Source organism: Stenella coeruleoalba, assembly GCF_951394435.1.
Source record: "Stenella coeruleoalba genome assembly, chromosome: 8".
Classification (NCBI taxonomy): domain Eukaryota; kingdom Metazoa; phylum Chordata; class Mammalia; order Artiodactyla; family Delphinidae; genus Stenella; species Stenella coeruleoalba.
The window spans coordinates 27,976,579-27,992,004 of record NC_137154.1 but is presented as its reverse complement, the minus strand read 5'-3'; the positions used below and the strand labels follow the sequence as shown (position 1 = coordinate 27,992,004).

Genomic DNA, 15,426 nt, shown 5'->3' with positions numbered 1-15,426 from the left:
TTCATTGGGCATAACAATAGTGGCTTCTTCATAAAACTGTTGTGAAGAGCAAATAGGTTAAAAATGAAAAATTCTAAGACCAGGTTCTCACCTGGTGAGCACTCATAAACAATGGTTAATTATTATCATTACTATTTAGAACTGAATGAATGCCATTAGAAAATGGTTCATTTTTTTATTTCTGAAACCCACCTGACAAAGTAAACATTTCTAGAGCACAAGGATTCACTTTTTTATTTGCCAGATCAGTTTGGTAATTTTAACAGTAGAGGGACATTTTGAATTTATTTCTTTAAAAAGATCTGCTATTGTAAAGGAAACAGGAAATTAGTTGTCCTTAAATAATTAACTGAATATCAACAAATTAAACCAAAATCAAAGTTGGAGAAAACTAAATGGCATTTGTCTCTGTTGTGTTAAAATCCATAATTCTGCGGTTTTCCAGCTGAGCTGATATAAACTAGAAAACTGATTGAAAATAGTTTGAGAAAAAATTTTTTTTAAAGCTTGTCATCTTCTTTTCCTTTTAATGAGTGAAATTAATGGTAAAGAAACCTTATCAGATCATTGTTTATGTGAACTGGGTTCTGGGAGGATAAAAGGTTTTGCTGTTTAACAATAGCAAATAAAGCAGTCCTAGACATTCTTGAACGAACATGTAATTCTCTCCTTCTAGAGCACAGAGAGCTTTGTCACAGGGTTCGGAGTCTATCTCTAACAATTCTCAGCCTCTGGTTGAGGCTATTAATTGCACCTCATTTAATGACCGTTAAAATACCAAGAAGGAAAACACTTTATGCTGATTTCCTTGACTCCCTATCTTTGATGAAGACTAGTTTAAAAGGGGGAAAGGGATGAGATGAGGGAGAAGTTTGTATTATTTTGACTGGAGTCTCTCAATTGGTTTACATCTGCATTGCTGATGGGACCAAAATGATAGCTATTGGCTAAAGAACTCTTTAAATCATCCAGTACAAGCCCAAAAACATTTTTTTCATTCTAAGGACTCAGCATCATAATAGACCATCATAGAAAGCACCAGTATGGCCTTAAGAAGCTTCAAATCCACCTACGTGCTTGGGAAGGCAAGACCAGCCCTGACATGATACAGTGGCAAATATATAAGATAACATACAAGTTTTTCTGGTCTCGGAAGTCAGACAGCTTTGGCTCAAATTCTGAATGCATCAATAATAGACCATCACTTGACCATGGACAATTAGCTGTAAAATTTATTTTCTTCATCTGAAAAAGGAGAATAAAGGAAGTACACACATTGTGGAATTGCTTTGATGATTAAAAGAGAAAATGTAAGTACTCAGTTCCTGGCCCTTGGTAAGTATTCTAATGAATGTTAGCCACAGTTGTAGTGATATAGTAAAACAGTATATAAGTAGTGTATATTATAAAGAATTTATATATAGGCTAGAGGCATAGCCTACAATTAATTTATCTGATAGTATATAATTAAATAGTGTTTATGGTGGTACAGATAAAAATGTTATACCAAGTCAAAGGAAGGAAGAACAGTGGGGGTATCAAAAGGAAACTTAATGCTCTTGGTACCACGCCTGGCAAGTAGTAAGGACTCAATATATGTTAGATACTTTTACTATCACTGCTAATTGATTTAGTAGGCTTTGTAGAGGAGGTTAAACTTGAGCTGAATGTTAAAGATGGGTAAGATAAGACTAGCAAAGCATCCCTCAAGTGAAGACAATAGCAGGAGTGAAGTTACTGATGTGGGTATTAGCATGACACAGCCCATCAAGGTAAGGACAGTAGTCTAAAGAGAACCAGTGGGAATATGCTCTGATTTCTCTATCAACAAGTCATTATCATTACATTCCTCATTATTAAGAGCTGCTATTCCTTATAGTGTTTGGTGCCGCTGACTGTATGTAGTGAGCTGAATGATGGACACCAAAGAGATATGTCCTCCAATGTCCTAATCCCCAGAATCTGTAAACATGACCTTATTTGGAAAAAAAGATCTTTGCAAATGTAATTAAGATCTTGAGGGACTTCCCTGGTGGTCCAGTGGGTAAGACTGCGCTCCCAATGCAGGGAGCCTGGGTTCAATCCCTGGTCGGGGAACTAGATCCCACATGCATGTCAAAACTGAGAGTTCGCATGCCACAACTAAGAAGTCCTCATGCTGCAACTAAAAGATCCCACATGCCGCAACTAAGACCCGGTGCAGCCAAGATAAACAAACAAACAAAAAACTCAATAAACATGTTTTTAAAAAGGAAAAATTGCAATAAAATTTGAAAGAAAAAGATCTTGAGATAAAGAGATCATCCTGGTTTATCCAGGTGGGCCCTAAATCTGATGACAAGTGTCCTTATAAAAGATACACACGAGAGATCCACAGAGAAGGGAAGGGAAAAACACGGCCACAGGGGCAGAGACTGGAGTAATGACGCCACAAGCCAAGAATTCCCAACAGCCACCAAAACCTGGGAGAGGCAAGGAACAGAATCTCCTCTAGAGGCAAAGCACTGCTGTCATGTTGATTTTGAACTTCTGGACTCTAAAAGTATGGAAGAATAAATTTCTATTTCTTGGTTTAACCACCAAATTTGTGATACTTTCTTACAGCTGCTGCAGAAAACAAATACACTATGCCAAACCTTTTCTTTATTTAACTTAAAAGCCTTCTGCAATCTTCTACAGTCATCTATAACAAGATAGATGTTATGATCACCATTTACAGGGGCTACAGCAATGTTTACCAGGCATGTTAATCTAGTGGGAGGGTCAGGAAAGACTTCTTAAAAGAAGAAGTGTCTAAATTGCAATCGGTTGATTGGGTAGGAGTTAGCTGAGACAGAGCAGAGAGGGGTGTTAAGTAGGTGGAGAGCCTAGATCAAAGGATAAGGAACTAAACAAAGTTTGGAGAGGCTGGGGAACATAACACGAGCATCTTAGATGCAGCACTAGGACCTGACCAAGGGTGGAGGATCAGCCCGGGCCTGGTAAGGTTTCCTAAAAACAGAAAGAGCCTGGCTGTAGGAGCGGCCACACGTCTGAGACTCGAACAACAATCAGAGGTCAGATTCTCTTTGTTTTATCAGCCAATCTACTGCTCTTGTGATAAATAATTGATAGGCCTGGATTATTTTAAACCTGTGAGGGTATGGGAGGGGTAGGGAGAGAGAAAGGAGATAAAATACACATGGAAGTTGGCATATGCTCTCCAGGGTTTTGCAGAAACCAGGTGGTAGCCCCTCAAAAAAATCAATAACCACTGCTTCTATTTGTGGCTCTGTTTCCACAGAAACATGTTTGTGGGTGAATTTGGAAGGCGGATTTACAATGCCAAGCCACCAGTCCAAAAAAGAGAAAAATTCCGTTCAAATAAACTTTTTACTGTAGTAACAAATGTTTGATTTTACTAACTTTTTCCATTTAATTAACTGAATTTGGAAGGGATTATGAAATAAAGTCAGCCATGCTCCTGTAGGCACAATAATACTGAAATCTGGAAGCAATATTAGCTTCAGTATAAGCAGAATACGTAGAAGGTGGAGAAAAAGGTTTGATTGGCCTGTCAAGTGGAACTTATTTGCAAAAATAATGAATAGAGTCAACTTCAAGACACTGTGCTAGTGAGGTTAACACTGATTAAAAGGAAAAAAAAACTCACTTCACTTTTGTGCCTTCCTAAATCTTAAATGTTATACCATGCATGTTGTAGGCACATGGTTAAAAATGTTCTTGAAATTATCTGCCACAAGCAATTTATATATGACTCTTTACCTCAGGCAATATAAGATCCTTCCTAATATCCATTCTTAAATACTATAGAATGAGTACATTTTAGTATTTTCCTTAGTATCAAACCTAAAATACTCGAAGTACTAAGTACTTTTATCATTAAAATACGTGAAGTTGTCATAGTTCATTTTTTAAGGCTTTTTTTAAGAGTAATTTTAGGTTTACAACAAAATTCAGAGGGAGGCACAGAGATTTCCCATGACCCAGGTCCCCACACATGCATAGTCTCCCTCATTGTGAACATCACTCACTAGAATAGTACATTTTCTTTTACCACGGATGAGCCTACATTGACAGCATAATCAGCCAAAGTCCTAAGTTTACCTTAGGGTTCACTCTCGGTTCGTACATTTTACGGGTTTGGACAAATATATAGTGACATATATCCATCATTATAATATCATACAGAGGATTTCTGCTAAAAATCTCCCTAAAAATCTTCTGTTCTCTGCCTATTCATCTCTCTCCCTCCTTCCACCCCTAGCAACCACTGATCTTTTTATCATCTCCATAGTTTTACGTTTTCCAGAATGTCATAAAGTTGGAACCAAGAAGTATGTATGTACCCTTTTCAGATTAGCTTCTTTCACTTAGCAATATGCATTTAAGTTTCCTCCAAATCTTGTCATGGTTTGACAGCTTATTTCTTTTTAGTGCTGAATAATATTCCACTGCCTGGAGGATATGGTTCATTTTTAAACATCAATCTATTCCAGTCTCTAAAGGAAGGATGAGCCTCAATTATTCAAAGTGTGCTTTAGCATTGAGTCTCAGATCTAGATCTCACTAAGTCCTCCTAACTTCTAAATTGCCCTAGACCCTGGGGTGCTGTTGAACCTACAAGAGGGCTAAGGGAGAGGGCAGGAGGAAGACAACGTCATTGGCCTCAGCTGTGAGTCTGTGAGGGACTTGAAGGAAAACAAGATAGGGATCCAGGTAGATTGATATATCCACAAGGAAATCTCCTTTCTGTCATAATAAGCCATAATCTCCATAAATTATATAGGATGAACCAGCTTCTGTACTTCCTCACTTCTTAAATCTGATTCTTCTCGTTATCTCACCCTCTATTATCTTATCTAAAGTAGATCTTGTTAGTTGCTTACCTACCATCCTTTACCCCTTTCCCTCTTACAAACAGCATCCTAGGTTGAGTGGTCTTGTACCTGGCCACCATCATACTAATTCTACATCACTCTAAAAGCCTCCTAATATGTCCCCCTGCTTCTTCTCTTCACCCCCTAAGTTCTTTCTCTTCACAGCAGTTAGCTTTTAAAACTTCAATGAGATCATGACACTACCCCCACTTAAAAGACTTATCTGTTGAGAACAATGTCCCACCTCCTTACAAGGACCCACAAGGTCCTAAGTGACCAGGCTATCCCTCCATCCCTGGCCTCAGCTCCTGTCGCTCTTATCATGGACCAATCACATTGGCCTTTTGGCTCTTTAAATACACCAAGGTTTTTCCAACCTCTGTCCTTGCTGTTTTTTCTGCCTGGGAGGGCTGACTTCAGTTCTTTGGGTAGTTGGCTTCCTACCATTCAGGTCACCAGCCGAATACCTCAGGACTTTTCTGCCCACCTAACCTAAAGGAACCCTACTACCCAGTTACCACCACAGCCTCCTATTTTATGTTCTTCATGCCATTGATCATTATCAGAAATACTCATATTCATTTATTATTTGTTTAATTTTCTAGAATGAAAGCTTTGTAAATGTAGGAAGCTTTTCATTGCCCCACCCCAGAGTTTAGTAAGTATTCAATAAATGTTAGTTAAAAAAAAAAAACAAAACAAAAAGGGACTTCCCTGGTGGTGAAGTGGTTAAGAAACTGCCTGCCAATGCAGGAGACACGGGTCCAAGCCCTGGTCCAGGAAGATCCCATATGCCACGGAGCAACTAAGCCTGTGCGCCACAACTACTGAGCCTGCGCTCTAGAGCCCGCGAGCCACAACTACTGAGCCCACGGGCCACAATTACTGGAGCTCATGGACCTAGAGCCTGTGCTCCGCAACAAGAGAAGCCACCGCAATGAGAAGCCTGCGCACCGTAAAGAAGAGTAGCCCCCGCTCGCTGCAACTAGAGAAAAGCCGGCGTGCAGCAACGAAGACCCAATGCAGCCATAAATAAATAATAAAAATAAAATGCCCCCAACCTTTAAAAAAACAAAAACACAAAGGAAGGAAGGAAGCAGGGAGTCAGTGAAAGGAAGGAAGAAAAGGCTCTAGATAGTACTTCTTTTTTTTTTTCCTCATTATGAATTTTTTTTTTTACATCTTTATTGGAGTATAATTGCTTTACAATGGTGTGTTAGTTTCTGCTTTATAACAAAGTGAATCAGTTATACATATACATATGTTCCCATATCTCTTCCTTCTTGTGTCTTCCTCCCTCCCACGCTCCCTATCCCACCACTCCAGGTGGTCACAAAGCACCGAGCTGATCTCCCTGTGCTATGCGGCTGCTTCCCACTAGCTATCTACCTTACATTTCGTAGTGTATATATGTCCATGCCTCTCTCTCGCCCTGTCACAGCTCACCCTTCCCCCTCCCCATATCCTCAAGTCCATTCTCTAGTAGGTCTGTGTCTTTATTCCTGTCTTACCCCTAGTTTCTTCATGACATTTTTTTTTCTTAAATTCCATATATATGTGTTAGCATACGGTATTTCTCTTTCTCTTTCTGACTTACTTCACTCTGTATGACAGACTCTAGGTCTATCCACCTAATTACAAATAACTCAATTTCGTTTCTTTTTATGGCTGAGTAATATTCCATTGTATATATGTGCCACATCTTCTTTATCCATTCATCCGATGATGGACACTTAGGTTGTTTCCATCTCCGGGCTATTGTAAATAGAGCTGCAATGAACATTTTGGTACATGACTCTTTTTGAATTATGGTCTTCTCAGGGTATATGCCCAGTAATGGCATTGCTGGGTCATATGGTAGTTCTATTTGTAGCTTTTTAAGGAACCTCCATACTGTTCTCCACAGTGGCTGTATCAATTTACATTCCCACCAACAGTGCAAGAGGGTTCCCTTTTCTCCACACCCTCTCCAGCATTTATTGTGTGTAGATTTTTTGATGATGGCCATTCTGACTGGGGTGAGATGATATCTCATTGTAGTTTTGATTTGCATTTCTCTAATGATTGATGAAGTTAAGCATTCTTTCATGTGTTTGTTGGCAGTCTGTATATCTTCTTTGGAGAAATGTCTATTTAGGTCTTCTGCCCATTTTTAGATTGGGCTGTTTGTTTTTTTGTTATTGACCTGCATGAGCTGCTGGTAAATTTTGCAGATGAATCCTTTGTCAGTTGCTTCATTTGCAAATATTTTCTCCCATTCTGAGAGCTGTCTTTTGGTCTCGTTTATGGTTTCCTTTGCTGTGCAAAAGGTTTGAAGTTTCATTAGGTCCCATTTGTTTATTTTTGTTTTTATTTCCATTTCTCTAGGAGGTGGGTCAAAAAGGATCTTGCTGTGATTTATGTCATAGACTGTGCTGCCTATGTTTTCCTCTAAGAGTTTGACAGTTCCTGGCCTTACATTTAGGTCTTTAATCCATTTTGAGCTTATTTTTGTGTATGGTGTTAGGGAGTGATCTAATCTCATACTTTTACATGTACCTGTCCAGTTTACCCAGCACCACTTATTGAAGAGGCAGTTCTTTCTCCACTGTACATTTCTGCCTCCTTTATCAAAGATAAGGTGACCATATGTGCGTGGGTTTATCTCTGGGCTTTCCATCCTGTTCCATTGATCTATCTTTCTGTTTTTGTGCCAGTACCATACTGTCTAGATTACTGTAGCTTTGTAGTATAGCCTGAAGTCAGGGAGCCTGATTCCTCCAGCTCCATTTTTTGTTCTCAAGATTGCTTTGGCTATTCGGGGTCTTTTGTGTTTCCATACAAATTGTGAATTTTTTTGTTCTAGCTCTGTGAAAAATACCAGTGGTAGTTTGATAGGGATTACACTGAATCTGTAGATTGCTTTGGGTAGTAGAGACATTTTCACAATGTTGATTCTTCCAATCCAAGAACATGGTATATCTCTCCACCTATTTGTATCATCTTTAATTTCTTTCATCAGTGTCTTATAATGTTTTGCATACAGGTCTTTTGTCTCCTTAGGTAGGTTTATTCCTAGACATTTTATTCTTTTTGTTGCAATAGTAAATGGGGGTGTTTTGTTGATTTCACTTTCAGATTTTTCATCATTAGTGTATAGGAATGCCAGAGATTTCTGTGCATTAATTTTGTATCCTGCTACTTTACCAAATTCATTGATTAGTTCTAGTAGTTTTCTGGTAGCATCTTTAGGATTTTCTATGTATAGTATCATGTCATCTGCAAACAGTGACAGCTTTACTTCTTTTCCGATTTGGATTCCTTTTATTTCCTTTTCTTCTCTGATTGCTGTGGCTAAAACTTCCAAAACTATGTTGAATAATAGTGGTGAAAGTGGGCAACCTTGTCTTGTTCCTGATCTTAGTGGAAATGCTTTCAGTTTTTCACCATTGAGGACGATGTTGGCTGTGGGTTTGTCATATATGGCCTTTATTATGTTGAGGAAAGTTCCCTCTATGCCTACTTTCTGCAGGGTTTTTATCATAAATGAGTGTTGAATTTTGTTGAAAGCTTTCTCTGCATCTATTGAGATGATCATATGGTTTTTCTCCTTCAATTTGTTAATATGGTTTATCACATTTATTGTTTTGCATATATTGAAGAATCCTTGCATTCCTGGAATAAACCCCACTTGATCATGGTGTATGATCCTTTTAATGTGCTGTTGGATTCTGTTTGCTAGTATTTTGTTGAGGATTTTTGCATCTATGTTCATCAGTGATATTGGCCTGTAGTTTTCTTTCTTTGTGACATCCTTGTCTGGTTTTGGTATCAAGGTGATGGTGGCCTCGTAGAATGAGTTTGGGAGTGTTCTTCCCTCTGCTATATTTTGGAAGAGTTTGAGAACGATAGGTGTTAGCTCTTCTCTAAATGTTTGATGGAATTCGCCTGTGAAGCCATCTGGTCCTGGGCTTTTGTTTGTTGGAAGAGTTTTAATCACAGTTTCAATTTCAGTGCTTGTGATTGGTCTGTTCATATTTTCTATTTCTTCCTGATTCAGTCTTGGCAGGTTGTGCATTTCTAAGAATTTGTCCATTTTTCCAGGTTGTCCATTTTATTGGCATAGAGTTGCTTGCAGTAATCTCTCATGATCTTTTGTATTTCTGCAGTGTCAGTTGTTACTTCTCCTTTTTCATTTCTAATTCTATTGATTTGAGTCTTCTCCCTTTTTTTCTTGATGAGTCTGGCTAATGGTTTATCAATTTTGTTTATCTTCTCAAAGAACTAGCTTTTAGTTTTATTGATCTTTGCTATCATTTCTTTTTCATTTATTTCTGATCTGATTTTTATTATTATTATTTTTATTATTTTATTCTTTATCTCATCTGATTTTTATTATTTCTTTATTATTTCTTTCCTTCTGCTAACTTTGGGGGTTTTTTGTTCTTCTTTCTCTAATTGCTTTAGGTGCAAGGTCAGGTTGTTTATTCGAGATGTTTCCTGTTTCTTAAGGTGGGTTTGTATTGCTATAAACTTCCCTCTTAGAACTGCTTTTGCTGCATCCCATAGATTTTGGGTCGTCATGTCTCCATGACCCTGTCATTTGTTTCTAGATATTTTTTTATTTCCTCTTTGATTTCTTCAGTGATCACTTCGTTATTAAGTAGTTTATTGTTTAGCCTCCATGTGTTTGTATTTTTTTACAGACCGTTTCCTGAAATTGATATCTAATCTCATAGCGTTGTGGTCGGAAAAGATACTTGAAACAATTTCAATTTTCTTAAATTTACCAAGGCTTCACTTGTGACCCAAGATATGATCTATCCTGGAGAATGTTCCATGAGCACTTGAGAAAAATGTATATTCTGTTGTTTTTGGATGGAATGTCCTATAAATATCAATTAAGTCCATCTTGTTTAATGTATCATTTAAAGCTTGTGTTTCCTTATTTATTTTCATTTTGGATGATCTGTCCATTGGTGGAAGTGGGGTGTTAAAGTCCCCTACTATGAATGTGTTACTGTCGATTTCCCCTTTTACGGCTGTTAGTATTTGCCTTACATATTGAGGTGCTCCTATGTTGGGTGCATAAATATTTACAATTGTTATATCTTCTTCTTGGATCGATCCCTTGATCATTATGTAGTGTCCTTCTTTGTCTCTTCTAATAGTCTTTATTTTAAAGTCTATTTTGTCTGATATGAGAATTGCTACTCCAGCTTTCTTTTGGTTTCCATTTGCATGAAATACCTTTCTCCATCCCCTTACTTTCACTCTGTATGTGTCTCTAGGTCTGAAGTGGGTCTCTTGTAGACAGCAAATATATGAGTCTTGTTTTTGTATCCATTCAGCCAATCTGTGTCTTTTGGTGGGAGCATTTAGTCAGTTTACATTTAAGGTAATTATTGATATATATGCTCCTATTCCCATTTTCTTAATTGTTTTGGGTTCGTTATTGTAGGTCTTTTCCTTCTCTTGTGTTTCTTGCCTACAGAAGTTCCTTTAGCAGTTGTTGTAGAGCTGGTTTGGTGGTGCTGAACTCTCTCAGCTTTTGCTTATCTGTAAAGGTTTTAATTTCTCCACCAAATCTGAATGAGATCCTTGTTGGGTAGAGTAATCTTGGTTGCAGGTTTTTCTCCTTCATCACTTTAAATATGTCCTGCCACTCCCTTCTGGCTTGCAGAGTTTCTGCTGAGAGATCAGCTGTTAACCTTATGGGGATTCCCTTGTGTGTTATTTGTTGCTTTTCCCTTGTTGCTTTTAATATGCTTTCTGTGTATTTAATTTTTGACAGTTTGATTAATATGTATCTTGGCATATTTCTCCTTGGATTTATCCTGTATGGGACTCTCTGTGCTTCCTGGACTTGATTAACTATTTCCTTTCCCATATTAGGGAAGTTTTCAACTATAATCTCTTCAAATATTTTCTCAGTCCCTTTCTTTTTCTCTTCTTCTTCTGGAACCCGTATAATTCGAACGTTGGTGCGTTTACTGTTGTCCCAGAGGTCTCTAACACTGTCCTCAGTTCTTTTCATTCTTTTTTCTTTATTCTGCTCTGCAGTAGTTATTTCCACTCTTTTATCTTCCAGGTCACTTATCCGTTTTTCTGCCTCAGTTATTCTGCTATTGATCCCATCTAGAGTATTTTTAATTTCATTTATTGTGTTGTTCATCATTGTTTGTTTCATCTTTATTTCTTCTAGGTCCTTGTTAATTTTTTCTTGCATTTTGTCCATTCTATTTCCAAGATTTTGCATCATCTTTACTATCATTATTCTGAATTCTTTTCCAGGTAGACTGCCTATTCCCTCTTCATTTGTTAGCTCTGGTAGGTTTTTATCTTGCTCCTTCATCTGCTGTGTGTTTTTCTGTCTTCTCATTTTGCTTATCTTACTGTGTTTGGGGTCTCCTTTTTGCAGGCTGCAGGTTCATAGTTCCCGTTGTTTGGTGTCTGTCCCCAGTGGCTAAGGTTGGTTCAGTGGGTTGTGTAGGCTTCCTGGTGGAGGGGACTAGTGCCTGTGTTCTGGTGGATGAGGCTGGCTCTTGTCTTTCTGGTGGACAGGTCCCGTCTGGTGGTGTGTTTTGGGGTGTCTGTGGACTTACTATGATTTTAGGCAGCCTCTCTGCTAGTGGGTGGGGTTCCTGTCTTGCTAGTGGGGTGTGTTCCTGTCTTGCTAGTTGTTTGGCATAGGATGTCCAGCACTGTAGTTTGCTTGTTGTTGAGTGAAGCTGGGTGCTGGTGTTGAGATGGAGATCTCTGGGAGATTTTCACTGTTTGATATTATGTGGAGCTGGGCAGTCTCTTGTGGACCAGTGTCCTGAAGTTGGCTCTCCCACCTCAGAGGCACAGCACTGACTCCTGGCTGCAGCACCAAGAGCCTTTCACCCACATGGCTCAGAATAAAAGGGAGAAAAAGTAGAAAGAAAGAATTAGTAGAAGTAGAAAGAAACAAAGAAAGGAGGTAGGGAGGGAGGAAGGAAGGAATGAAGGAAGGAAGGAAGGAAAAAAGAAAGAAAGAAGATAAAGTAAAATAAAAAATAATTATTAAGAAAAAATATTTTTTAAAAAAAAAGAAGGATAGAACCCTAGGACAAATGGTGGAGGCAAAGCTTTACAGACAAAATCTCACACATAAGCATACACATACACACTCACAAAAAGAGGAAAAGGGGGAAAAATCATAAATCTTGCTCTCAAAGTCCACCTCCTCAGTTTGGGATGATTCGTTGTCTATTCATGTATTCCACAGATGCAGGTACATCAAGTTGATTGTGGAGCTTTAATCTGCTGCTTCTGAGGCTGCTGGGAGAGATTTCCCTTTCTCTTCTTTGTTCTCACAGCTCCATGGGGCTCAGCTTTGGATTTGGCCCCGCCTCTGCGTGTAGGTCGCCGGAGGGCGTCTGTTCTTCGCTCAGACAGGATGGGGTTAAAGGAGCCGCTGATTCGCGGACTCTGGCTCACTCAGGGCGGGGAGAGGGAGGGGCACGGAATGCGGGGCGAGCCTGCAGCAGCAGAGGCCGGCGTGACGTTGCCAGCCTGAGGCGCGCGTGCGTTCTCCCAGGGGAGTTGTCCCTAGATCCCGGGACCCTGGCAGTGGCGGGCTGCACAGGCTCCTCGGAAGGGGGTTGTGGAGAGTGACCTGTGCTCGCACACAGGCTTCTTGGTGGCGGCAGCAGCAGCCTTAGCGTCTCATGCCCGTCTCTGGGGTCCGCGCTTTTAGCCGCGGCTCGCGCCCATATCTGGAGCTCCTTTAAGCAGCGCTCTTAATCCCCTCTCCTCGCGCCCCAAGAAACAAAGAGGGAAGAAAAAGTCTCTTGCCTCTTCGGCAGGTCCAGACTTTTTCCCGGACTCCCTCCGGGCTAGCCGTGGCGCACTAACCCCCTGCAGGCTGTGTTCACGCCGCCAGCCCCAGTCATCTCCCTGCGCTCCGACCGAAGCCCAAGACTCAACTCCCAACCCCGCCCGCCCCTGCGGGTGAGCAGACAAGCCTCTCGGGCTGGTGAGTGCCGGTCGGCCCTGATCCTCTGTGCGAGAATCTTTCCGCTTTGCCCCCCGCACCCCTGTGGCTGTGCTCTCCTCCGCGGCTCGGAAGCTTTCCCTCTCCGCCACCCGCAGTCTCCGCCCGCGAAGGGGCTTCTAGTGTGTAGAAACCTTTCCTCCTTCACAGCTCCCTCCCACTGGCGCACGTCCCGTCCCTATCCTTTTGTCTCTGTTTTTTCTTTTTTCTTTTGCCCTATCCAAGTACGTGGGGAGTTTCTTGCCTTTTGGGAGGTCTGAAGTCTTCTGCCAGCGTTCAGTAGGTGTTCTGTAGGAGTTGTTCCACGTGTAGATGTATTTCTGGTGTCTCTGTGAGGAGGAAGGTGATCTCCGCGTCTTACTATTCCGCCATCTTCCCGGAAGCCTCCCCTAGAAGCCTCCCCTAGAAGCCTTCCCTTCTTACTGTACTTGATGGATAAGTAATCAATATACATTCTTAGACTTACCAAGCCCACTAGCTGAGGAACACGGAACTAGATTATTACCTTAAAAATATAATGAACTAAATACCTGAAATATTTTTTTAAACACGTGATTTAATAAACTCACTGACAATATAACCTCTTTCTAAGGGTTGCACTGGCTTCCTTCAACATTGTACCCTAGTTTGATACGATCGTTTTTAAGTAAATTAATTGGATACTTACAAAAGTAGCATAAACTTTTTAGCAGAATGATCGGGGATAGTCTTTGGTGCCAAAGAGCCTAGGTTCACATTCTGGCTCTGGTATTTACCAGGTATAAACTTTGGGCAGTTTACCTTACCTTTCTGGGCTCAGTTTTCTCACCTATAAGATGAGGCTAATGCTAGTCCCTCCTTCACAGAACTACCACTAGGATTAGACAAATGGATGCCAGCTTGCTTAGCACAGTTCTTGCACAAACTAAGGATCTGACAAATCACCACAGTTATTAAAGTGTTTTACATTACACCTTGCCATCAACAGATTTTCTAAACAGGCACTTGGCTTTCCCATTTACAGAAAGACCAAACGAATGAGTCACCCAGCTTTGGTTCACAGGAAATACTTGATACTACGTTCTCTGAGCCTTTACTAATGACAGTAGCACTGTCTTCAGCTGACAGCCAGGCATGGCTGCTTGGCCTTTATTTCCTTTCTATAAAGCCCTCTTTTATCACAGCTTCACATATGCATCTGATTTGGTCTCTGCTCTATGTGGCTGCCAATATGTGGAATCTGCTTGATCCTGATGAAACTATAGGGGAAGGGATGGAAATTTAACAGGAAAAAAGACTTTCTTCCTTTTCCCCTCCCAAAAAAACGGGTGGGGTATCATGAAGATAAAAATAAAGAAGCATTATTTTCAGGTTGATTCCTAGAGAAAGTTTCACGTGAACACAACAGTCAACAAAATGCATATAATGGGCCCCAAAACCTTTTAATTATAAATATGTGTTTAAGAAAAGCTCATGAATAAAATGTAACAAAAAAGCAGATGCTGGCAGAGGCAGAGAATGAATTACCTAATTATTTCTGTGCAAGCCACCTATGTGCTCCCTACAATATGGCATTCCCACAGAGAAAAAAATATAAAGGTTCACATTAAACCAAAGTTCTGAATTTGATTGAACTCTAGTTTCACAATTCCATATTTTCCTGATATTTTTGTAGTCTCTGTTTATAAGCTCATGACAGCCTATCATGAAATGAGGCATAAGCAAGGAAAAAAATTTTCTCAGGATACACTAAAGTCAAGAAAAGAAAAAGAAAGAAGAAAATGAAATTTGGAGGAAAGCTAATTCTCTTGGAATACAAAAAGCATAATTTTTCATTGTGATAAATAGCTCTTCCCCAATAAATGTGGTATAATTGTAAATCTTTCAGCTATAGGCAAAAGTTACAGATGAATCAGGCTATCATGGGGAAGCCTATTTGGCAATTCAGCTTCAGAGTCAAAGAACATTTACTATATGCCAAGTGCTGTGCTAGACACTGCCTCATATTATCACACTTATTTCTCACAATTACTATACGGAGAAAGCATAATTGTCCGCTTTTGTCATATGAGAAAACTGATACTCAGAGAAGTGAATCCATTAGTGCTTATTTGCACACCTCGGTTCTTGGATTCCAAGTGATTTGACTGACAGACTCAGAACTATCATGGGAGAGAAATGAATATTGGAAATCTGGAGGCCAGGATGTGTGAATGCAGAAAAAAAAGGTTATAGATGGAAATAAGGCTCTGAGGTTTAAAACAAAATTCTCAGAAAAAAAAAAAAAAAAAAAAACAGAAGAAGGATTAAAAGGATTCTTACTCCTGAAAAAATAATGACCATTTGACCCTTTTTAATCTATGTTTCTCTGCTGTCTCCACTTTTCATCCTGTCCCTAAATTGGGGTGATCCCAAGGCTCTGCATTCAGCTCCTCTCTTTACTTCCTTTCTCAGGTAAATCATCCACTCCATAGGCCACTTCAAAGTTCTTCCATGTAACACACAATCGATCAATAAATGAATAAGCTGCTTGTGGAAACTTAGCTCAGAAAGGGTCAGAGATTTGTT

General features: G+C 39.8%; 1 protein-coding gene across 4 annotated transcripts in view; it reads right to left on the bottom strand.

Moving 5' to 3' along the window:
* Window positions 1-13,254, bottom strand: part of KCNA4 (potassium voltage-gated channel subfamily A member 4) — a 156,915-nt gene extending 143,661 nt beyond the window's left edge. For all 4 annotated transcript variants that reach the window (XR_013829318.1, XR_013829319.1, XR_013829320.1 and 1 more), the window contains exon 1: window positions 13,124-13,254. The gene's annotated coding sequence lies outside the window, so the exon portion shown is untranslated. The remainder of the gene's footprint in view (window positions 1-13,123) is intronic.
* Between the last annotated feature and the right edge of the window lie 2,172 nt (window positions 13,255-15,426).